At 40.8% G+C, this 25,128-nt stretch overlaps 1 protein-coding gene and 1 long non-coding RNA gene across 20 annotated transcripts in view; one reads left to right on the plus strand and one right to left on the minus strand.

Annotated features, from left to right (window-relative positions):
* The window catches only part of PHLDB2 (pleckstrin homology like domain family B member 2), a 228,114-nt gene extending 208,326 nt beyond the window's left edge, over positions 1-19,788 (minus strand). For 12 of the 13 annotated variants that reach the window (XM_082460141.1, XM_082460129.1, XM_082460139.1 and 9 more), the window contains exon 1: positions 19,554-19,690. The gene's annotated coding sequence lies outside the window, so the exon portion shown is untranslated. Of the gene's footprint in view, positions 1-19,553 lie in introns of all 13 variants that reach the window. The other variant, XM_082460130.1, reaches the window with a different exon arrangement.
* LOC309659947 overlaps positions 1-25,128 on the plus strand; it is an 83,855-nt gene that overhangs the window by 55,260 nt on the left and 3,467 nt on the right. For 2 of the 7 annotated variants that reach the window (XR_014263050.1, XR_014263051.1), the window contains 2 exons: positions 9,902-10,031; positions 11,847-19,065. This is a non-coding gene — a long non-coding RNA (uncharacterized lncRNA). The other 5 variants (XR_014263049.1, XR_014263052.1, XR_014263053.1 and 2 more) reach the window with 5 other exon arrangements.

The following is a 25,128-nucleotide window of genomic DNA, read 5'->3' on the forward strand; positions in this document are numbered from 1 at the left end:
GCCAAGTGCTTCCCAAACATTGCTTCACTGAAGCCTCCCAGTAACCCTCTGAGGTAGGTGTTATTATTTCTATTTTATAAAAAGAAAATTGGATTTCCACTACGTTCATAACTTGCTCAGGGTCACACAACTTAAATAGCAATGTTGGTGGCCAAATCAGATCTGTCTGATTCCAAAGTTGTGCCAGTTACCAGAACACCAAACTGCTTCCTATTTAGACATTATGTTTTCTAGAGCAAATATAGCCATAACTGTTCCTTTACTTGCAGTAGCAGTAGTAACAGTAATAATAGCAACATATGTGGAGCTTAGTATGTGCCAGGAACTGTCCTAATAATTTAGGACTTTATAATTTATTAAATAACTAATCCCTTGTAAAAGTTTACAATGTAGAGTCAAGCCCCATTTATGGATGAGGAAGACATGGAGAGGTTGAGAAACTGGCCCAAAGTCACCCAGCACGCTGGTAAGGGGCGGAGCTGGGAATCAAAGCCAGAAGATTGGGCTCCAGAGCCTGTGCAGGCCACTGGAGACTAGAGTAGGTTGTCAAAGAGATAAGTCACTCAGTGACTTATCAGAAAACCCACTGTCCTATTCAGACTGGTCCGGGCTTGCATTAGACAGAGTTTGTGAAGAGTTGACACTCTAGGAGAGAAGAGTGCTAGTGAGTCAATGAGAGAAACCTCTAAGTCCTTGGTTTCCATTGCCTGCTTGGCCAGCGTACCCAGTTTCAGGCAAGGTCATAAATCCCAGGGCAGCTATGTTCTCCTGTCTTTCCTTGGGGTTGCCTGTGGGGTGCTGGCTGAGGGGCACAGGAGGAGAAGTTGGGCTTGCAGAGTGATATATCCTGCATCCAAAGAGAAGGTAGTTTTAATTTTCCCATTTCTCTTGTCACTTAGTTATTGCTCTCCTTTTTCAGAAAAGTGAAATTAATTCTTTAGAATTCTTAGGAACCAGAAGGTTTTGAATCTGTGATGCTTCTGTATCTGCTGAGATCACTGGGAAGTGAGGCTTCTTTTTGCACATGAAGTCATATTTTAGCCCAAACCAAAAAAAAAAAAAAAAGACTTGAGAGTCTGTGGGGATCAGAGCTGGGTATTGTGTTACAGAAATTTTCCATTTCAGACACAAACTACATACAGCGGTATGTGGGCCAAAAAAGGCAGAGAGAAACCCCAGGAGGGCCTGAAGAAATAATACCTCCTCCTTTAATCCTGAGAGGAGTGTGGCCAGGTTCTCAGGGAATGCTGTCCAGAGGGTATGGATCAGATCACACTTAGACGTCTGGGATTAGAATGATGATGATGGTAGCAGCATCACGGGGCATAACTTCAGAGAGCTCCCTAAAATGCCCTTGGGCAAGAGAGGTAATTTCTCAGTGACTCAGTTTCCAGTATCGGAAGATGAGATAAACACCTCAGAATTTGTTGAGAGTAGTAAAAATGGTATGAATGATGATACGATAATGTTAGTTATAATATTATTAAACGATACTTAGCATTTATTGAAGCCTTATTATGCATGAGCCACTGTGTTAAAGCTTTCTAAGCATTATCTCATTTAATTCTCACCACTCGATGAGATCAGTGGTATTATTTTTCCAGTTTTGTATCCAAGGAAACTACAGTTTAGAAAAGCTAAAGGACTGACTTGAACAAGCTCATAACCTTAAGTGATGGAGTTGGGTCTCAAATTTAAGTCTAGTCTGGCACCAGTGAACTGATACCTTATCCTGCCTCCCCAAGGACAGGACAGCCTTGGCCCACACTGCTCTGGTCCTGAGCTGAATCTGGTGAGCGGGATAGGGGACATCACTTGATTGACAGTGTGTTCCGTTGACCCCCTCATCCTATTGTTTAGCAGTGCCCCTTTCAGGTTAACATGAAAGCACCTATTTTTAAGAAATGTTGGGATGGCTTTCCAGGTAAGGAAACTGGTCTTGGTCCCTTGGGCTCAATTCTGAAACGGGTATTGCCTGCGGCCGTGGTTCTTATAGCTCCGTATCCTCAACTAGCAGTGCCAGCATCACCAGGAAACTTGCAAGAAAGGTAAATTCTCTGCCCCTGCCCAGATCTGCTGAAATCAGAAACTATGAGGGTGGGGCTCAGCGATCCGTATTTTAACAAGCCGGCAAGCTGATTCTGACACAGCTAAAGTTTGAGAGCCACTGGCCTCTGGGGTAGATAAAGGAGAGAGTTAAATCAGGAATAGAGGTCTATGATTCTTAACAGCTGCTAGTGACTCACTCTCCCCAGTCATTCCCTTCTGGGTTTCTGTCCTTTTTAGGATGAAGGATTTGCTCGCATCCCATCGTGTATGATAAATTTCATCAACAGTGTCCATTCCTTTCTGAATCGATGTGCATGAGGAGGCTTTGAGCTTCATCCCCTCCCATGTGTATGCACAGCCCCTTCCGTTTCTGGCACCACTTGCTCATTTTCCAGTCTGGATGATTAGCTTCAAGTTATCGTTATGCCAGAGGAGCAAAATAAGGTTTAATAAAACCGTGGTTCCAGGTTGAATTGAACAATTGCAGAATTGGGGCTGGGTCTCCAAATGTGCTTGGTTTTGAGGGTTCCGAATAGCGCTGCTATGTACCAGCAAGTGACGCCCTGTCCCCCCTCTCCTCCCCACCCCACCTAAAATTCGTGACAGAGGGTGAAGCAACTAAAGCTGAAAATGGGGAAAATCACTGCTTCAGTTGTTAGTGTAAGCTCTGACTCAGACTTTGTCTGCCTCCCAGGCTCACGGGTCCCACGTGGCTCTCAGTGGGAAAACGAAAACTGAACGCAGATCGCAGAAGCAAGAAAATGGGAAAGGTTTTCTTCGCTCTAGTTCTTTCTCCAGAGACTGGTGTAAAATGGGTCTCCAGTCCAACACAAATCCCCCTTTTAAACATAACTTTCAATAAAGATTACTCCGAGTTTGCTAGTTTGTTACAGAAGCCTTTCTTGTTATCTGAGATGCTACTTTTCCTAATTGAAAAATAGTGGGAAATTTTATTCAGCTTTGCCAGAAAATGGAAACAGTGGTTGTTGATGTGACCTGTATTTAGCATCCTTGGGGTAGAAGGACATTTTCTTTTATCTCAACAAAGATTTACTAACATTAAGTTCTGGTTGGAGGGGTCTCTGGAGTCCATCTTACATCTCCAAATAAGGTAAAATAAGAATTTAAAAAATGTGAACATGGTTTCTGTTTCCAGAAACTGTTTTTGAGTTTCGAGAGAGTTTTGCTCAGCACTTTGTGTTGCTATCTGGCCTTATTTTAATTCACTGCAGACCTACTGAAGAATTTAAGTCATGGGCATGAGTTAGCAACACACAAATGAAGGCAAGATGTGTTATGGGTATTAAACCCTGACCTAGTGCAAGTGGAGACTCTGCCTAGCAATGCCTTTCCTGAGATGCGTTTACAGGAATGTCATGGCTGCAGAATAAATTCAATAAGGGAGAATGACAAAACTGGGACTTCCTCTGCCCTTGCCTGTTTGACAGATACACCAAGTTCTCTGCCCCTAAAGATCCTTGTGTTACAAATTGCACGTTGTTGCTCTTGTGAACCAACAATAAGTATTTTATCTCAACATAAAATTTTGATTAACAATTTTGGAGAGAGATAAATCCAAGTCCAGTATCTGACTTTATTTCTTACTATCTGTGTGCCCTTGGACAAGTAAGTTAACCTCTTAGAGACTACTTTCCTTCTCTATAAATTAGGGATAAAATAATCACCACATAGAGTTGCTATGAAGACTGGTTTGGATAATGTTTAATGTTGGCATTTAGTAGCTGTTATTATTATTATTATTATTTTTTGCCATCTTAAACTCAGTTGGTTCAAACAGTAAACTTACATGTTAAAATAAGTATTCCCTGCTGCCGATATATATACTCATATATGAGACAAATATATAATAAATAGATATGTAAAATTACATTTTAACTCCAATCAGCTCTGAAAAGCCGTTAAGTTTTCCCTTTTCTTTCTTCCTTGAACTTCACTGTGAACTCTGCAGACTTACTCCTGGCATCATGAGTGACGCTTACAACCTAAAGATGCCCCGGGCAGGCCCCACATTGATAAGACCCATTGGCAAAGTACAGGTTGTTGCATCTGTCTCACCGGTGTCTAGTAGATTACAAAACCATTTTCATGGTTTCATCATGATTGTTTACTCACCCATCCTATGGATTCAATCCTTTGAAAAATGTCAAGCCATGGATTATTCAAGCTATACCCACAGTAAAAAATGCATTTGGAATATATTGTTAGAAAAGAATTTAATGACAATTTGATGTTTCTAGTAAACTCTGATTCTGGTATTTAAAATATATATACTCATAAAGTCAAGAAATAAACTATTAATGTCATAACATTATCTCTTTGTTTTGTAAATCAACTTCTTATTAATGTGCCTCCCAAATTCAATATTAAAAAAGTGGGGATTCTGTGGGAAAAGAGGATAGTAGAATTTTAGAATGTGTTAGGATATGAGTATAGGCATTTCTTTGGTAAAAAAATGCACATACATATCTATGCAATAAACTTTAGAAACTCCCACCGACTAGAGGAATGCAGAGAGAACCAGGGCATGAAGGCGGTGAGGGTGGGAGCTGGTGGAGAAGCATTAGGTCATCCATTCCTCCCTGCCACAGTGAGATTATCCCCCATACGGTGGTTTATGTTTCTGTGGTTTGCTGAGGGCTTGAGTTAGTTTTAAGTAATTTTCTTCAAGGTCCTCTAAGCCAGTTTAAAATTATTTTGTGAACAATTCATTCTATCACATGCTTTAGCAAAATCTACCACAATCTAATAAGCATCTGGATATGTTCTCTGAGATGCAGCTCAGAGTCTCCTTTCCTTAAATTTCAACTTTCTACCTCGTTGCAGCAAAATCTCTTTACCTCCTTGGTGTTTAAATGTTTCCCGGGCACTGAATGTTTCGACCCAGTCTTGCTACACAATCCACAAGAGACTCTTTAAGAGTCACGGTCTGTGTCTCCCACCAGAGGTTTTACAAAATGAATTGAACATAGGGTGGTAACAAATAGGTCATGAAATGCTTGAGGGTTACAGCTTGCTTTGTTCCTTGCTTCATTTTTAATTCAGTCAATACAAAGTATTTCTTGAGGGTCTATTATGTGAAAAACACTGGGCCAGAGCTCTTTGGCCCTGGACCTTGCGCAAGTTTTCTCTTCTTGTGTAATCCCAAGGGGATTACTATTTGTTTTACACACACAAGCACACACACACACACACACACACTCACATATACATCTGTGTCTCCATCTGCTTTTTTTTTTTTTCTTACGTTTGGTATTTGTTTAATGTTTCACTTTCTGAGATCACAAGGTTGACTTTTAGAACAGTTTTTCCCAAACTTCCCAGTTGAAAATAATCACCTGAGGCATTTTTAAAAAACAAATAAACAAACAAAAATACAAACAAACAGTTCTTGGGCCCTCTGAGCCAGTTTAAAATTATTTACATATATGTAAAAGAGGGCTCATATATTCCCTTGCATATCTGATTCAATAGGCTTGAGGGAAAGACCAGGAATTTCATTTTTAGGGGGTTTCTCATATGATCCTTTTCAACAGATAAGTCTAGGAAGCACTGGAATAGGAGGTGATCTCCCAGGTCTCTTCCAACTTTAACAGATTACTCTTCAGACAATCCTGATGGCTTTTCTCAGAGGTCTTGGTTGATAATTCCATCAACTCTCTTCTTTAACCTCTGGCCCTTCTTTAACCTGTTCAGCAGTTCCTCATGCACTAACTTCTTCAATGCCTCAAACTTTCACTTAAATCTTTAATTATATACATTTTTTATAATTTATTTATTATTTATTTTATTTTTGGCTGCATTGGGTCTTTGTTGCTGCACGCGGACTTTCTCTAGTTGCAGCAAGCAGGGGCTACTCTTCGTTGTGTTACGTGGGCTTCTCATTGCGGTGGCTTCTCTTGTTGAAGAGCACGGGCTCTAGGCACGCAGGCTTCAGTAGTTGTGGCACGTGGGCTCAGTAGTTATGGCTCGCGGGCTCTAGAGTGCAGGCTCAGTAGTTGTGGTGCACAGGCTTAGTTGCTCCACGGCATATGGAATCTTCCCAGACCAGGGATTGAACCCATGTCCCGTGCATTGGCAGGCAGATTCTTAACCACTGTGCCACTAAGGAAGTCTCTTTAATTATATTTTAATGTTTCAAAAATTTTCATGCCTACTGAGACTATGGTGGATTCCTTAAGAGGAGGGACTACATTTTATATACTTCTGTTGATTCTTCATTTGTATTCACACAATACTTTGCACTCAGAGGAATGAGGTTTTGTTTCTAATTTAATTTTCCCTTTAAATATTAATATCTCACTGCATTGGTAAAGAATATATCTTTTCATTCCATATACCAAGAAGCATACGATTCGGGAACCCTAGTTTTAGTCTATCTGGTGCAGCTGTTAGGTACTCATATAACCCCCTAATCCTTTATAAAAACTTAATCGGACAGCTGCCTTGATAATATGCAGTTTCAATAACAGCCTCTGTTGAGGAATATAATATCCCATTGTAGTAAGTCTCACAGATTAATGATGTTTCTCTGCAAAAAAAGAAAAAGTCTAATGGACAGGCTTTCTCTGAACTGGGAATCAAGCTACAAGCTGAAAAAACATCACCTTTAATTTCTACTGTGAGATGGAAGTGTATTCTTTGGTTTAGCAACTATTGGTATCTTTGTTATATTAATGGCTTAATTAGACTGTTTCAGGGTGGTAGAACAGCTCTTTAAAGGACTTTCAACAAGGACTCTATTGTTAAAGCAAAACAGCTCTTTCATTTGAGCCATTAAAATCATAGGGGGAAAAATGAAAAATACCCCAGCGGCATATTTTTTAGTTCAGCTGTGACTTCTCCAGCACATCGCCAAAAATCCTCTGCAAGGCAGTTCTTGTTTATACAGCAGTTTGATCTGGATCCTTGTAAAATTAACATAGGTTGACAAATTAAATTTAACACCACCACCCTCCAGGATGTTGTAAATGTAAAGGAGACTAAACTAAACATTGGGAATGTTATTGTAATAGGGCAGTGTGAAGTCAGACCCAATAAAACATAAAAATCTTGCTTAAGAATATAATTTAGTACAAAGAGTATCAACAGTTGACATTAATTATTTTTTATACTTACTGACATCATCTTTCATACATCACTAAATCAGATGTGTTTGTTTCCCCACAGATTGTTTTTTACTAGAATTTACCAGTGACATCTGTTGGGTTCTTAAGTTAAGCAGTTCAGTGTATTTGTACTATCACAGTTTAAAATCTTCAAGAATTCATAAAATAAGCATCTTACACTGTTTGTGGTTGATTGCATTAGACCATTCAGCCTCTCTGAATTTATCCTCAGAATGGATTTTTTAAAATGAAAGAAACTCACAGGTAATCTGCAACTTAAGTTCCAATAGAATTTAACAGGGAAGACTCCTCAGCCTTGTCCAGGTTTATTTAGAAGTACAAATAAATAGACACTAAAATTTTAAATGAGAAACTTATGTTTAAAGTCTGACTTTGAAAGAAGTAGAAAGTACATATTATGTAAATATAATTAATCCAACACAAATATCCTGATTTGCAAACTGCTCAGTTTAATGAGAGCAATGAGGTAACAATAAAGAGGAGCATGGAAGGCTGCTCTGGTAGAGCCACAGAAGGTCACCAAGTGAACTGGACTTTCCTGATGTTTGCCTGCCCTGCTTCCTATGTCAAGGAATTTCTGTAAGGAGACCCAGGTCCCAGGGGCCAGAGGTTTCCTTCTCTAGATCACAGGCAGCTCAGGCTATCAGCTACATCTGCCTAAGACTTTGAGTCTTCACTGAGGCATGCAAATGTCCAGGGCCTTTAGAGATTATGTTCGGTGCCTCTGATGGAAGGTAGAGTCCAGGTGCGGCTGGTGGAACTGTAGCGGGCTTGTGTGGTGACAACACCAGTGTTAGCATATTGAATAGACTGTCCTGAGGTGCCATCTTGGCTCTATTTTGCCCCCTCTGCTTCCTCCCTGTGCTTCTCTCCAGCCTTCCTAGCCATTCTGTGAACTATCTGACATACTTCCAATAAATTCCTTTTCTGCTTAGAGCTTCAAAGTTACTGTCTGTTTGTGGCACCAAGAACCCTGACTATAGGACCAGAAGCTCCAGTGTGTCCATGTGCCCGTAGGTGATCAGGCTCCGGAGGCTGTGAATCTCACAAGAAACCGAGATTAGTGTGACTAGTATTATTTAGATAAAGTTTTCCTCACTCCAAATGAGATTTGAGATTACACAGAAAGATGCAATCTAAGAAGATTAAAAAAGTAGAGGGAAAGAGGAGGAAGTAAAAATAAAGATATCGGCATGTAAGTCATATTGCTAAATGCATTACTTTATAAGGAGAAATGGAACTTGTGGGCAAATGAGAACACTCAGTTCAACTGGTCCTCACATTCTCTTCCCTGCTGGAGGGGTTACCTGGGGACCCAAAAGAGTCAGAAGCTTCCGTGGGGAGGGCGATGGATATGGAATCTAAGCAATGGAAACTCAGCCACCTTCAGGGGTGGGTCACCAAATAATGGTCCCTAGGCTCCTCTGCCCTGGCATTGCTGTGGCTGATGAGTTCTTGCTTTTGGCTCTGCAGTGTTCTTTCAGTCTTTTCTTTTAAAATCTAAGTATATTTGGAAGAGATAATACATTAAGTCATTTACTTTAGCAAAATGTCAGTCATTCATGCGCTATCATCACAATCCTGCCGTATTCATATATTATATTTTTTAAAAAATTTTTTATATGTAAATACCTACAATACCTTTGTTCTAAATAACATACATGAATGTAACAGCTTGCTATACTCCAGCTCTTTAATATTCATGGAAATAAACTCATAGTAGTAAAATGATTAAACATCACTGTCTTACATGATGCAGAAAGTTTATCAAGTGAACTAGGGTTTTGCCCTTGTTTTAAAAATTGTGCATAGAAGTTAACATTTCAGAGTCCTTACCAGAAAGTGTCCAGATTTATAGTTTGGTTAGGTATAGAATTCCGGGTTGAAATCATGTCTTCTCAGAACTTTGAAGGCGTTTCTCCAACATCTTCGAATGTCATACAGTGATTTTTTTTTTTTTTTTTTGTAAAAATGCAAAGGAGTTTTAAATATTTATTAATTTTTTTATTGAATTTTATTTTATTTATTTTTATACAGCAGGTTCTTATTAGTCATCCATTTTATACACATCAGTGTATACACGTCAATCCCAATCTCCCAATTCATCACACCACCACCACCACCCCCCCGCTGCTTTCCCCGCTTGGTGTCCACACATTTGTTCTCTACATCTGTGTCTCAATTTCTGCCCGCGCATAGCAACGAAGACCCAACGCAGCCAAAAATAAATAAATAAATAAATAAAATTTATTAAAAAAAAAAAGTGGTTGCAACAATTCACACTTCCACCATTGCAGTGTGTGAATGTGCCTGTCTCCCACGCTCTCTGACAGCCGGTGTTACCCAATTTTTGCCAATCTTATAAAATGGAAATGTTATCTCACTGTTTAAATTTACTTTTATTTCTTTTTTGGTGTGGCTAAACAGCTCTTCATATGATTATAGGTCATTTGCCTTTCTTCTTTTGTGAATTGCCAATTCATTTTCTGCCCAACTTTCAACTGGAGTATTCCCTAGAGCAGGTATGGATCTGCAAATACTCTTTAAGGATAGTCACATTTTGCCTGTTATTTATGTTGCAAATATACTTCCCTGGGTCACTGTTTCTATTTTTACCTTTGCATATAATATTTGTAAAAGAAGTTTTAAGTATTTATGTAATCAAATCTACTCTAATTAGCTTTTACTTACATTCTTTATTTCAGTGGATGAAAGAATGAAACCAACATGAAAGCTGGTCCATCAGAAGTTTGATTTATAATCTGAGTTTCTAAAAGAATCCGACAACTCAACAATCTCTTGGCCCAACTTCAGGAAACAGGCCAATTGTTTAAGGTGGTAAAAGTTTTCACTTACATACTAAATATTTACCTAAGCCAACTTAAGAAGGATTTCCAACCAGGCTAGGGTGAAAGCTACTAAGCTTGCCCTTCCGGCTTGTATCCTGCTTAAAATGTGTGGTATTCAAGACGGAGTTGGATTTGGATGTTAATGGAGGCTGTTGGGCTGGGTGCCAGGTGGGTCATCCCTATTCTTTAACCCTGAGCTTCCTAAATGGTGCCTGCTTGCTGAAGTCAGAACCCTCACTGCCATTTCTACAGTGCTTGGCTCTTTGTTCTTCCTAAAAGTTGCTCCCAGGATAAATGAAGTTCAAATCATAACTGAGTAGAGCTCAGATTTATAACACTACTGTTCACCAGGCAAAAGTCCCCAGGGTTTGCGAGAGCACGTGGGGCCTGGACCGCACAGAATGATTCTAAGTTAAGGCTCCAGGTTCAAGAGCTGAGAATTAGGTACAGGCTCTGATTCAGGGTAAAGTTCGAGTTCTTATCTTTTAATTAGAAGGCTCCCTCTGGACCCTCTTACCTTCCTTCTCTGTGCAATCAAAACTTGCTCAGCCATGCCTACTACAACTGTCTCCGCTCCTGTACTTTCCCTTCTTTAAGATATTCAGACAAATTCCGGAAAGGAGGCAGCTTTCTCTTCAAAGTCTGAATTCTTAAAAAAGAAGGATGCAAATTCTAATTCCTTTTCTTTAAAACACCACTTGGACCTCAACTCCTCTGAAAGTCTTCCTGAGCAGCTATCTAGAACTTTTCTGTGCTGTGTTCAGTTGCCACTGTCCTTACAGCTTCACACCATGCTGCCTTGGCTCCTTCACTAGTTCATCTGCTCTACGAGATGCTGGTCTTCTCTTGGCAGAACTGTGAGCTACTCATCTCTGTATCTGTAGTGCTTAGCACAGTGTCAAGTGTACATTAGGCACTCCATAAATGTCTTTTTATTGGATCTATGGTAGAACAATGGAAAATATTTGATTCCAACATGCCATTATGACCTTGGCTTGGGTCAAGCGGGAACTCATAGCTTCTGAGATAAGTGCATGTGAAAATAGTAGTATCCCAGTTGGAGGTTTATCAGATAGTGGTTTAAAGGAGAAATATTGTGACCCTCCTCTCTGGAGAACAGCCAAAGATTACGACATAATCAGAGTGCCTGTCTGTAGAAGAAAAAAATATGTCTGGAGAGTGGGTTAAGCATACATGTAGCCAAATAACGCTCAGGCCACTGTATCAATCTATCAGTTTACTTGAATTTCATTAGTTAATCTTACTTATAAGATCATGTAAAATAAGATGGTAATGGGATATAAACTTTAGCATGCCAAGAGTTACTTGAAGACATCTGAACTCCAGTATTATTAACTGACCCTGACATTCATTTAGATATCTCAAAAAAGTTTTTACATGACAAAAGTTCTTGTAGTTTGCCTTTTCTAAAAATGATCAAAATGTGTTGTAGCAATTTTAAAGAAGGGGGTGTGCTATCAATGGAAGTCTTTAAGGCCCATGATTTGGACAGACATTTGCTAATTAATTCCAGGAATTAAGCAAGTATCTAGATTTTGTGGAACCCACACCCAGAAATAGACCAGACAAAAGATTTGTCTTTTCACAAAATTGATCTAATGCCTTTCTCATATTAAAATTCTTTCCATACATTGTACACACACACACACACACACACACAAAACGTGAAAATTATTTTTGTTCCACTGCAATTACAGTAAAACACTTGGTGCCTACAAATGCCTGAAGATTTATGGCATGAAAGTCTCCTCTGTTCAAAATGTTGCCTTTTCCCTTTCAGGTAATGCACAGTGAAAAACAGGATTATCAGGAACAGTTCCTGCATCTTCTGGAAAGTCTCTGCTGGCTACGCCCTTCCTTACCTTCACTGTCTAGCAGACTCTCAGGCACAGATGGGATACTCATGGGGTAGAATGAGGACTAGAGGTAAGTGTATATGTGGCCACATGGCTTTTTGAAAGTAGGAAAACAGAGTTCCATAGTGCCTCATGCTCTGAAACACTTTTCCTCCTGCTAGAAAACTGGCAGGGCTAGAGAATCTAGTTCAGTATTAGGAATTCAGTTCAATTCAAGAAGCAAGGTGTGCTCACTGACCCTGTAAAAAAAAGCTATGAAGGCGCCAACTGGTGTTTGGCCACTTGGTCATTAACATTAGAGAATATATGAAATTGTCCCATATTTCAGCACCTTGCCTGTTTTGTTATTATTTTTTTAACTTGATGGGAGTACATTGAGGTCTACATTGAGCCAAAATTTGACACTGATAATGATTGTTGGAACCATAGGCCATTTTGGTTCTCTGGCCTCACTAAAAGGTAGTTCATGGTTGAATCATAAGTCTATTCTCTTCCTAACCTGCCTTAGCTGAAGGTATGTGGTGGGCAACCCAAGGGTGACTTTCCATGGTTTGTTTTGTGGCTTCTAGAAAGTAAGTGTAGCCAGTATGTAGACTATCAGGTAAGCATTATTTATTGTGTTACACACCCCTCTCCCCAAAAGACTACCTAAGAAGTCAATTAGATATTAGAATAGAATCAAAACTGAGAAATGTGAAAACTCAGTAAGATTTTTGCTGAGAACAATAGAAAGTCACTTGAAGATGCTGTCAGGAAATTGGTCTATTCTGACTGAATTCAAGTCATTCCCTCATCACCTGGAAAATTGCCAGATAACCCTTAGTGATTATAATTAATGTTGTCTTTCCCTCTCTCATCTTTAAAAAGGAACAAAAATGGGCAGCAAGATGATGCAGTCTCTGACTGCTACTGAAACATCAGACCACTGATGCCCAATTTCTTTGAGTGCTTTTCTTGTTGGACCAGAGGTTCTTTGCCATTACCTATGAGAGTGGTTCTTCAGGGCCTTAGAGCTCCCTGGGCATGGTCTGTGGCGACAAAGTGAACTGGTGTGTGCCAGGATGCTACACATTTTCTTTATGAGAACTTCCCGTCATGCCTTGGTGCTTGGTGCAATTAGCAGTTTCCTTTGAACAGTACTGCCCTGGGCAGCTTTCTCTCATACAATGTCACAGTGAGCAACATTATTCTTTCCTTTTTATAGGAAAAGGAGAGCAGAGTAAAATAACCTGAGGTTAAAAATAAAAAATATCAGTGCTCGGAATGGAACGTCATAATTCTGTCAGTCATCCTGATGATCATTCATCTCTGCAGAATATAAGAGCGAAGTGAGAGCCTCTCTAAAGAAAACTGCCCTTTCAGTTTGGGGCCTCGGGGAAGATCTTTGATGCATTCTTCTTCCTCGTTATGCCTTCTCTTCATTGCAAATAGCCTTTCATGAAGCTTACAAGAAGGGACATGAGCACAGGCACTCAGTCAGCAACGGGTGAGCAACCCTGGGCAGGCAGCTGAGGTGGGGTAGGGAGGGGCAGGAGGTCAGAGATGCACCATTCCCTCCGCACCACAGTGAATACTTCTAGTTTGCTAGTCATCCCTGGAAATTCCAAAGTCTTTTTTTTTTTTTTTAATAAATCACTTTTTTTCTACTCAATTTACAGTCAATTACTAATTTATTATCACCAAGGAATATTTATTGAGAACTCGTAATCATCAGAGTACTCTACAAATAATTAGAAGTGTATTTATACACACAAAGAGACCCAAACAGGGGACTTTAAGGAGGCTGTGGTTTGGCTCACTTGAGAAGTTTAAGACCTCTAAGATTATTTAATCCTGTTTCAAAAATAGCACCTACCATGTTTCTGGGAAGGAGTGGGTGACTATTGCAGAAGTGAAGATGACCTGTTAACAAATGTTTGTGGTTCTTCACAGGAAGGATGCAGATGGTAAAGAGTTGAAACTGAGTCACCAGCAAGAACTTTAGAAATCGGCACCAAGGCGCAGAGCAAGACACTGGTGGGGTCAGGATCGGGATGTCTACATTGGGCTACGTTTTATGTTCTATTTGTTGGATTGCAAGTTACCAACACAACTACATTCTATAATAATACCTCTTCTCAGGGGCACTTCCATTTTCCAAAGAGAAACAAAAAGAGATGAATTTTGGTAGAGAACAGTCAGGTTTGGGAAAGGTTAGCCATTGGTTCTTGCCTATATTCGGGATTCCTGTCTAGGAAGCAGAGCTCAGTGTTGTGGAATACATATGTTTGAACTTGAGGTTGCATCTCCTTTGAATTGAGATACGGGTTTTCCTTTGGTCAGAGAGAAGCCTGCTTTCTGCAACATCTCTGGTCAGCCTTTGGGTTTTCTCTCTTCTTGCTACCCGCTCACATACTAACCACAAGTTTCCAGCTGCTTACCTTGTGAAATCTAATGAGAGCACCACAGAGCAGGTCCCATGGATGACAGCCATCATTATCCAGAAATAAACAAGAGCTCCAGCTAAATGCACCATATAAGGCTTATTTTAAGAAATGAATCCTTGAAAACATCAGCCCAGCGATGATAAAAAAGAATTCTGCCTAGTTAGAGTTCTTTGCAGGAAAGGTTTTTGATATTGCTTTGGCTTTAGGGGAAAAAAAAAAAACACGCTGGACTTTATGGGGGTTACCTAAGTGCACAGTGAAACTGCAAATTCAAACTGTTTGAATCCTGTCCTCCAAATACAGAGGTCTTATGTGAAAACAATCTCATTTTCCTTTTGCTTTCTGGGAAGCCCTCCAAGGCATGGTGAATTGCCAGCTTTTGTGACCTTTAGTTTCTTAGCTCCTCCCAAGGGAAACTTGACCTTGGAACTGTAGAAAGGAGGGAAATAATTTTCAAGCTGGTGCAGGGCAGAGGCAGAAGTTTCGTTCTGTTTTCTCATTGCCCAAAGCTTATAGGTTCTCCGGCACCAATATCCTTAGAGCCTCTGAGGTCACAGAAATGAGGACAAAAGTTGTGATGAAGATGTGTATTAACCCCAAGGCAAGGACAGGACAACAAGACTGCCACATGGGATGGAGACTCAGGTGACCAACCAAGTGCAGTTCCCAGTAAAGCATTAGGAGTAAAAAAATTAGTCCCCACCCAGATTCACAGCTGATACAGGGCTTTCTGACTCCTCATAGCATTTTAGGACTGAAATGGAATTCATAGGGCACAAGAATTCCTCCTGTAACTTTAGTTGGCTTCTATAGGTATTGGGACTACATCTAGGATGGATTCTCAACCTCCTTATGTTTCCTACTATTTGGCAACTGCTTGACTCGTGAGACATTCATCTGGTTACAGAGTTAACCAACAGAGGACTTGTGTATATCAAGAGACACCACGGGGGCTCTGTAAGCCCTACTCACATACACTGTCCCCCAGGAATGGAATAGATTAGGGGACAGTGATTTGTTACCACTGATTTCTCCGAGCAAGAATTTCTTTGACATCTTACTTTGCTCGTGGGCACGTGGGTTTAAAAGTTTTTGCCTTTGAGGCAGATTTTATTAAGTAACAATTAGTGTCTTCATTTCCAGTACTCAATGAAAATCTAATTAGAGTAACAACATTACCATACTGACTTGATAGAATCCCAGCCCAAAGCAGCCACTATCTGAGTGGGTCTCTGTAGCCTGAGAACAGACTGTGTAGTCATTCGGCACTTTTAATTTCTGAAAATAGCTGTGTGTCCCATTCTTACCATTTTTAAGCCTTAGGAATCCAGAGAACTGTTTGTGTATTAGAAAAAAAGAGCAAAGAATTTGGAGTCCCAAACCCTCTAGGACGTGCCAGCTGAGTGATATTGAGAAGGACACACCTTGAATGAGTCTCAGGTTCCTTATTTCAAAGGCTATATCATCAGAAAATGACACTTCTCTTACAGGGCTCTTATGAAGATTAAATAAAACCATACTGGAAAGTTTTGACATACTTAGCTTTCTCAAAGACAGAAATTTGCAGAAGTAAACATCAAAAAAATCCTGGTACAATGCATAAAAAATTTGTTTGTATGTCACATTAAAATCAAACAAACTAAACAATGTTTGTGAACCAGGAGAGAAAAACAATTTTCTCTTACAGTTTCAGAAAGGGATAAATGTGCTAACCTGTGGGCAATTGTTTGTGCGTGTGTGTGTGTGTGTTTTGTGGTTACTTTCCTGGAGGAGAGGAAAACCATTGTGATATAGATTTTTATACCTGTATAGGATCAAGGATACCATGGGGGTGGTGGTGTCATAAATATATACTCTGAGGATCCAAGCAAATAATTTAGAAAGGACTCCTTAGTCTTTTACACTTAAAATACAAATAGTATAGATACTGTTGGGTGAGTATTTTTCCCGGAGTGTAGAGAACATGGGCTTTGGAGTCAGATAGGCTCCAACTCAAATTTCACCTCATCTCACTAGCTCTGTGACTTGAGCAAGTATTGTAAATTTCTTATAGGGATTAAATGAAAAAGAAATGAGGACAAAAAAGCAATAGTTCAATTCCTGGTCCTAAGAAGCACTGGATAAAGGTGAAATGTTGTTATTCGTCCTTATATTTCAGCTTCAACTTTTCTCTTTATCCTAATGTTAACAAAACATTTTTTTATCCTGTTTATCCTAAGTTAACAAAAATGATAGCATTTGAGTAGAGTTCATGCGGGGCCAGCTGTATAAAAAAGGGCACTCAGTGGACTTGGTGATGCAATCCTTGTTTGTAATGCCTTTGCTATCACACTCTTAGGTATGTATGAGGTGGGTCAGTAAAAATGAAGAAACTCTTTGTTCAAAGTTGTTTAGCCAACCACATTTCATGATGGCATTCCTTTATCTTGATCTTGTAAATGCTCAGGAATTGTGGCTGCTTTGGAATGTCTGCCAGACAGCTAGTGGAATTTTTAGGATGTATCTGAAAAATAGTGCAAGCGTCTTTCTGTCCAAATCCATTGGATTTAGATGAGTGGATATTAGCTGAGGTGAAGTGAAACAGTAATTAAATTCTTCAGTTTTCAGAGAAAGATTAAGATGGTGTCATTTTTCCCTGGAAATAGTGCAGATGTTGTATTTTAGTTGAGGCTCATGAATCTCTGGAAGGGAATGGGGCAGAGATCTAGCCTGAGAATTGCCTGGGTTTCTTTAGGAAATATTCGGGACTGGGAAGACCCCAGTGACTGCCACCACTAGAGCTGGGAACGCTTCCCTTTGTTCCTCACCCACTCCTCCCCTTTCTCCCCTCAAAGAAGGTCCAGTCTAGTCAATGCTGGCCTTTTGGTTATAGTGGTACCCAACTGGCCCAGGGCATGGCACATCCAAGGGCCAGTGGAGAACCACTGACTTTGTTAGTCAGCCTTGCTTTCCTCAGTGACATTCCCACCCATGACCCAATTTAAGCTCCTGCATGTGCTTAATTCCATGGCCACTTGGGAAAACCAGTGGGTTGGGAATGAGGCAGAAATGAGTAGAATCCTGGCTCAGCCTCTGATTGAGTGAGCTTGGGCAAATTAGTTACCTTCTGAGTTCTAACTTCCTGAAATGTAAAAGGAATAGTACTGTCTATCTAGTCTAGTCAATCTCAAGAATAATCTCCCTCCACCTAACATCCAATATGCGTGAAGAGGGAAGAAAAGCTGGGTATTCGTTCAAGGGGCCACCAGAGTTTTGGCCTCGAGCCAGATGCTGCACAGAAAGGATAGGTAAGACCTAGTGTGGGACAGACAGCCTACAGGACTGTGGGTAAATCTGGCCAATGCATTTGAATGCACTGACACCCTTCCCCCTCTTCAAAACCACCTCCATCGTTATCTCCAAGAATTCTCTGGCAACCGGCCAGATGCACACTTACCATTTTACTGAGCTTAATATCGTCACAGAAATCTATCAGTTTCTCATAATTCTTCACCACATTCCTGGGAATTAACCCCAGATTCATCGAAAATCACACATGGGGTTTGTGCCTGGGCTGCACTCTCAGTGGCCTCAACTCCTGCCTCTAGTTAACTGCCGGAGCCACTTAAAACTTCCAGCCACAAACCTCATCAGAGGGGAGTCACTTCAGTTCCATAAATGATTGACAAAAATAGTGTCAAACACTGGGACTTCCCTGGTGGCACAGTGGTTAAGAATCTGCCTGCCAATGCAGGGGACATGGGTTCGAGTCCTGGTCCGGGTAGATCGCACATGCCACGGAGCAACTAAGCCCGTGTGCCACTACTGAGCCTGCGGTCTAGAGCCCACAAGTCACAACTACTGAGCCCATGTGCCACAACTACTGAAGCCTGCACACCTAGAGCCCGTGCTCCGCAACAAGAGAAGCCACCGCAATGAGAAGCCCATGCACCGCAACGAAGAGCCCCCTCTCTCTGCAACTAGAGAAAGCCCGCGCGCAGAAACGAAGACCCAACACAGCCCCAAAAAAATAGTGTCAAACATTACCAGATCAAATACATGGCCCAGCCCCTTCCCTAAAGGGAGTTCAGAAAAATAGGGCCTCCCTACCACCAGGCTTCTAATAATTATAAAAACAGGAACCACTGCACAGACCTGACAGACATATGCTGTGACAATATGACAATGTTTCTAGAGGAGTTACATTCAGGCCTAAAGAAGAGTGGATCATGTTCACTAAGAATAACATATTTCTGGAATGTGTAGACTTGGAGGGGAAAATTCCATGTTTTTTGAGGATTATGTAACAACCTCAATCCCCCCCTAGAATAATAACATTCTAGAGCTAGTCTATTTCTTCCCTATAGACTTCCAGCAGCAAGAGAAGTTTCTCCAAAGTCATGAGCTCTTATGCCTGAGGTGGTATCAGATACCCAGTTTGTGTGTGAATCTTGTTCATATTTATTATCGAGCTGGGAGGGACCCTGTGGCATTTACTACTCTGGGCAGGGTAAAAATGTACTCTGGTCTGGAGAGAATACCGGCTATAGCTTCAGAGAAATGTATCTTCTAAGTTGCCTTGTGTCCATTCTTTAGAGCGAATCAGGCAAGGGCTTTAGTGGTCCTCCACCAAAGGTAGGAAAGAGCCTGGCATCAGTAAATGATTGACCTGCTGCCTGGGGTGATAAGCTTAGGTAAATAGGCTTGATTCTGCTCCAGCAATTTCAAGACTTTTAACTCCCTAGGTTCCAAAGCAGAAAAATGCACATGGCTTCCGGGGATATCCTGTCTTCTGAGGTTTACAGCCTCTGCATGAACTGTGCGTTCCTCAGAATAATTGCAAACTGTCCTCTTTGGTGTATCTTGAAAGTGAAAAGAATTCATGCAACGAAATTCTGGAACAAAGCCATGTTTGCAGAGCCACGACCGATGGAAGAATTTCAACAAATCACAAATAGGATATTTTATAATGAAAGATTTTTTAAAAACTTTTGAAATGTGTAGAAGAACAGCAGCAATTTTCAAAGGAGAGAGAAGCTGGAAGAAAAATACAACCCACTTTCAGAACACGTTGCAGGACAAATGATTTGATTTGCCCGACATACGCCCACATCGACCACACCTCCTTCAGATGAACATCATCCGAGACATGCTGGCTGCAAGGTTGGGTCAAGTGCTTGCTTTGTGATCTCCAGAGAAGGGCCTGTGACCAGACAGATCACCTACCTTGATTGCTGCTTCTCGATCTGGATTCTTCCCTCAGCTTCCTTCCTGGTTCAGCAGGGGTGGCGGGAGACTGTTCCAATCCTTGTTGGAGATTCTGGGATGTTCGGAAGAAGCATCGACACAGGCTTCTACTTTTCCCCCAAGCACGAAATTGAGATGTTCCCCTCTGTTTCCTTTCCCGGTCTCTCCAGCTCCTGCACACAGTGGTCACGGGCAGCAATTTGCTTGCAGCCAGGTATGTTGACAGATGTGAAGGTGGGAGCCCGTGCTGGTCTCAGCTGCCTGGCCTGGCCAATCATTACACACCAGGTCAGGCTCTCAGTCTTGCTCAAACCCAACCAGAGATCTAGGTGACACAATCAGATAGCAGTACCACAGGGGGCAAAAAAGCAGGGTCTGTTAGCTATTGACAAGCCAGAAAAGCAATTACCTGGCCTCTGGATCTGTGAAGTAGACAACACAATTATATCTGGGAGAAAAATCCCCTTTACTTCATTCCTTTTTATTTTAGCAATCTCAGAAGAGAATTTGGAGGTCACTTTATCAAATCTTATAGAATTTAATAATGGAATGTCTTCTATTGAATTCCTGTCTGGTGGGAATCATCTGGAAGTTCCTTGAACAAATATGGCTGCCACTTACTGAGGGTGCACTCTATGTTAGTCATTTTATATATATTGCCACAAATCCTCATAATGATAACCTTGAGATTTTATTCTTTTTTGTGGATGAGGGGACAGAGGCTCAAAGGGGTAATTGTTGGGCAATGAATAGGTGCTGAAGCCAGGACTTGAAGTCAGGCCTGCTTTAAACTCAGTACCAATGTGAACGCACCTTTCAGGATCCACTCTATGGCAGGCTGAATAAGAGCCCCCAGAGATGTCCGTGTCCTCATCCCCAGAGCCGGTGAATAAGCCACCTTATACGGTAAATAAGACTTTGCATATGTGATCGAGTTAAGGACTTTGAGATGGAAAGTTATCCTGGATCATCCAGGTGGGACTAGTGGATCACAAGGGTCCTCATAAGAGGTTAGAATCAAAGAAGATGAGATGACAGAACCAGAGTCAGGGGGAGATTGAAGATGCTACACTGCTGGCTTTGAAGATGCAGGGCGTTGGCTACTAGAAATTAAAGGCAAGGAAATAAATTCTCCTCTAGGGGCTCTTGAAGGAACACAGCCCTGCTGGCCCATTTTAGACTTCTGGCTCCAGACTGGAAAGATAATAAATCTGTGCTGTTGTAAGCCATTGTTTGTGGTTACTTTGTTATAACAGCAATAGGAAACTAATATACACTCTCTCAGAAATACTCTTTGTGATGGTGAGCTCACTCAGTGTCCCATTCCACATACGAACGCTTTTTATGCAGCCGTGATCTACCTTCCTGAAATGGCAGCTCATGAGTTCTAGTTCTTTCCTGCACATCAGGCACCCAGGGAGGCAGCTGGAAATGATGGAAAGGGACTCAGAGACCAAATTCTAGTGTCAGCTCTGCCTTAGGCCAGGCAGTCCTCTCTGGTTTTGTTTCCTCTCCTGTAACATGAGCAATGGCACAAATGTTCTTTGGTCCCTTCCACATCTAAAGTCATAAGATTCTAAAATCTCAGTCATAAATATCCCTGTCACCTTTCTCTCAATCTTTTCTAAACCCAACATTCCTGCTTTCTCATGAGACGTGACTTCCGGCTTCTTCACTCTCCTGGTTGCCTTTCTCTGGGGAGGCTCCGATGTACCCATCTGCCTCTGAACTTGTGCTCAGATCTGTGCCTCGTGCCCAGTCATCTCTCCGTGTCTGCCAGTGGGCCAGCTGTTCTGGCTTTCCCACCCTCCTCTCTTGCTAGAGCTCATCTGTCTCTTAGGATCCTTTGGACTTGGCTTAGCCTGTTCCTTTTTATCTTGTTCTATCCAATCTTACGTCTTGAAAGAGAGCACTTCTAGTGAACAAATGCGTGAGTCTCAATTTAGTTAGTTTTTTTGTCATAGGAAGGACCAAGGCTTTCTAGTGCTAGCCTAAATTGGGTATCTTTGCTTGCTTAACAACATTTAAATGATAATTTGTTCTCATGGGCACTTGAAAGGCAATGGTATATAATTTTTTAGCATCATCGATTCCTTGATGAAAGCTATGGATCCTCTACCAGGAAAAAGTGCATATACATCGAAAATTTTGTGTGTTGTTTCAGCGCATGCGCATTCTGGCTCTACTAAAGCATTCCACCACCCCCACCGCCGCTTCCCCACCATGTCTGGCAAGTTAGTTCTACACTCACAAGGTTGCTGGTGGGGGACGCTTCTGTAAAAAGCAATCTAATGTCCTATATTTCACAGAGATCTAGAAATGAAACTCTCTGCACCCTGACTGAGAACACACCCACTGGGGATCGAGGCAGGAAAGTCTTTAGACAGCGGTCCCCTTAGATTAAATCCATCTGCTTGCCTAAGGCTTCTCTCAATGGCATGATGCTACTGGACAGAGGCTGACACTTCTGTGTCCCCTTTCCCCACCCATGCTGTCCCCAAACACTGCCCAGCTGTGCAAACACCCTGGGCTGACCAGCACTTTGTTTTACTGGCACTCGTCCAGGCCATCCCGGGTGAGGTTTGAGGTACATGGGCTTTGGCCACTGTCCCTCCCTTGTAACCCTCCACTCTCTCTGAGAATGAAAGGTTTCAAGTCTTAAAGATAATAACACTCCTTTCTTTAGTCATACTGAGCAGATTAGCAGAGGGGTAAACAAAGAACATGGTGCTGATCAAGAAGAATTCCTTTGGGGGAAAAAAAAAAAAACCACAAGAAAAATCCAGGACATCCAAACATCCCAGCCTCAGGGAGTCACAGAAAAGGAGTCACTTTCGAAGCTGGAGGAATGGGGTTTGCTCTCTGCATTGTGTGCTAACCGGGTGCAGCCATCTGTGGGACTGAGTGACTCCAGGACCTCTTTCCCCCGAGTTTAAACTACTGCCTGGACAACATGGAGAGAAGATGGTCTGAGTGTGGACCTTCTGCAGGAAACACGAAGAAAGTTCCTTTATGAAAAAAAGAGGTGATTCCCTATCTCAGATAGTAGTTTATTTATGTATTTATTTATTTAGTAAAGATGTTCAAAAAGAGCCCAGCCAAACCCAATTCTTGGCAAAAGTGTGGTAGAATCAATTGCAATCATTTTCAGCCTGGAAATGATCGTAAACATAGGTCATTCCCAGAGCTTCTTCACAGTGGATTCTTCAAAAAAACTTAAATTTATTATTATTTTTTAATTTTTTTAGGTTTGGAAAGGGCTTTATGCTCTATAATTCTCTCACAAATTCACAATATGTATTAACAGAGGCTCTGAGGTGTCTGCTATAAAGGAATCAGGTTAGCTCTGCTTAATTCATCTTCTCTCAAAACCAATGTCAACATTACAGCAAGTATTATCTTTCTAAAATGTAAGTGTGCTGAAAATGTTCATTGGCTCACCATTGCCCTCAGGGTAAAGTCCGAATCTCCTAGAATGAGTTATAAGATCTCTTGAGATCAGACCCTGCCTACCTCTCCAGTCTGTTAACTGATTCTTTATTCCCTGCATGTCTGTGCTCCAGCCATACTGAACTATCTATCTGCGTTTCTACATGTTTGCTCTTTTTTGTGTCTGTGCCTTATCACAGAAATGCCCACTGTTGCACCGACACCTCCACCCCACGAGGTTAACTGCTACTTATTAGTCAAGGTTACTTACATTGGAAAACTTTTTTTAAGCCACTATGTCATCTCTTCTACCTTTTCGTATCACTTATCACACTGTATTGTAATTGCATGTTTACTTATTTTTCCTATCCCTGCTCTTCTGTAAGCTCCTTAAGGGTATTTCTAGTATTTTTTTTTAAACTTAAATTTATTTTGAAAGGAAATTTTATATCACTCTTGAAAAACCCTGGATCACTTTGCTACAGAGAGAAGGTAACCAAAAGATAAATACAATACAAAATGATATTTAATGTTCGCTAGATACTATTATCTTTTTTGTTTTTGCTGAACAAACAAGGGTCAAAGAGATTTTTGTCACTAAGCTGAGACTTTCCCCTCAACTAATCAGAATGGTTAAGTGATTAACGATATTAATGCTATTAGGATGTGGCCACTTTCCACCTTACATCATTTTGCAGACCACCAGTGGTATGAATCCCACTCTCTGAGCAATGTATCAATATATTTGGTCCAGGGATTGTGCAACTTTCTCTTTCACTGTCTGAATGTATCTGCTTTCTCTCTCATTAATTGGTTTCTGTTAAATCATTTACCAGTAGACACAATGGTTAGCAGTCAACCGTGTACAAGAGGCTGTGCTTGGTGCTCTTTGGAGGGGGCAGGTGCAAAGTCCCCACCCTAGTATTAAGACTAATAGTTACTCGAGTATTTACTATGTGCCAGGCTCTGTGCTAGATGCTTTCCATATATTTTCTTGTTTGGACTTCTCAATAACCCTTCATAGTAGGTATTATTAGTCCTGTATCCTATATACTTAGAGATATTAGTTTGCCTAAGATCACATGGCCAGGGCATGCTCTAGTTGGGATAGAAACCCAGGTCTATGCATCTCTGAAATGCTGTTCTTAGTTTCTGTGCTAAATAGAATGTTTATAACTCAGCTGTAATATGATAAATTGTGATATTAAAGGGTTCATATATAATGCAACAGTTCCATTGTCATAGGGACAATGTTTCAGCCCTAGTGTATGTTCAGAAATTGAGTCAGACTGGTAGAATCATTGCACTTTCACCACGCAGGTTATACCTGCTTTGCTTATGTTTGGACACAGCCCTGTCTACATTATGTTGTTTTTTATTAAAACCAAATGGAAATGACTGGAAATGGTGCTTATCAAAGTCAACCAACGTACAGTATGGTAGATTTACTACACAATAAATAAAAACACAGGCAGAAAATTCTGACTATGACTATGTTCTTCACTTGCTATGATAACTTGAATAGAAATATAATTATCCCTAATTACCTGTTCTAACATTCAACTATATGAAATGAATAATTACTTAGAATTAACTTGATTTCTGCTAAATTCATAAATAGGACTTTCACCTCAACTCATTATTTTTGTAGGGGATAGGGCAAAAAGAGAAATTCACCAAAACTAAGTGGCCTAAGATACTCTATTAAAAAGAATTAGGAATGAGGAAAATATTGAAATCTTCATTGCCAACAGAAACTGTAGGCCCACTTTTATTTATTCCTTATATGCACAACACATAACCTCCGTGTTGTTCTATTTCTGGGCATTTGGTGACCACTCAGAGTAACATGGGCCAGAGGTGTTGGTCAAATGAGAACATGAATGTAAGTAGAACCGAGCCTAAGCCTAGTACAAATAGCTGAAGTGCTGAGGGTGAAGCTTGGAAAAGCATGGGTGACAAGACTGTGTACGTTTCATGAACAGCTCATTTTGGGAATCGCAGGCCTATGCAACTAATTCCAGTATGTGCGAGACAAGGCTGAGAGGGTCTTCATCCAATATACTATAATCAGGTATTTTATTGATGCTGAGTCTGTAACGTTTTAAAACAAAATTAGAAGTGG

The sequence above is a fragment of the Balaenoptera physalus genome (genome assembly GCF_965194825.1).
Source record: "Balaenoptera physalus genome assembly, chromosome: 4".
In the NCBI taxonomy this organism is placed as follows: Eukaryota; Metazoa; Chordata; class Mammalia; order Artiodactyla; family Balaenopteridae; genus Balaenoptera; species Balaenoptera physalus.